This window comes from Mastomys coucha, unplaced genomic scaffold, assembly GCF_008632895.1.
Source record: "Mastomys coucha isolate ucsf_1 unplaced genomic scaffold, UCSF_Mcou_1 pScaffold18, whole genome shotgun sequence".
In the NCBI taxonomy this organism is placed as follows: domain Eukaryota; kingdom Metazoa; phylum Chordata; class Mammalia; order Rodentia; family Muridae; genus Mastomys; species Mastomys coucha.
The window spans coordinates 29,562,502-29,563,325 of NW_022196900.1; positions in this window are offsets into that span (position 1 = coordinate 29,562,502).

Sequence of the window (824 nt, forward strand, 5' to 3'; positions counted from 1 at the left end):
CTGATGAAGCCAAGTAGTCTTGGTTTCTGTTGGTAGGAATCTTGCGTTTGCCTTTCACCATCTCTTGACTTTTGGTGGTAGATGTTCTTAGTGACTCTGACCAGAGCTTGTCCTGTCCCTGACACCCTGCAAGACCCCTGAGATTTGTGGGGCCTGTGCCTTCCAGCTGGCTGCTCCCGGCTTAGGAACTCATGGGAGAGAAGATGGCGGCTCTCACTGGAGACTCCAGGTCAAGGCGGTCCCTGGACGCAGGCCCTCCACTTCCAGGGAAGGGGGCAGCTAAGGTAGGTGTTCCACCTCTGTCGCTTGGAAGCTGAGAGGATCCTGTCCCTGCCTCCCTGCGTCTCCCCTGCGACTCGTGGGGCTTGTGCCTCCACCAACCAAAGACTGCAGATGGAGGGGTCTGATTGTTCAGGCAGCATGTGTATAGTAGAGGATTGCAAATTCAATCATCAATAGGAGGAGAGGACCTCGGCCCTGTGAAAGTTCTGTGCCCCATTGTAGGGGAATGCCAGGGCCAGAAAGTGGGAGAGGGTGGGGTGGCAGACATGGGGAAGTGGGAGGCAACAGGGGTTTGTTTTGGTTGTTTTTGTTTATTTCTTTGTTTTTTGGAGGGGAAACTGGGAATGGAGAAATTTACATGTAAATAAAGAAAAAAAAGAATTAAAAAAGAGAAAAAAAAAGAAGTCATCTGGGAATACAGGGATTCCTTCTGTTTATGGCATCATGATCATGAGAGGCCTCTGGCATTTAGAACTACCTAGAATTGAAGTTAAATATAAAATTACATATGTGTGTGTGTGTGTGTGTGTGTGTGTGTGTGT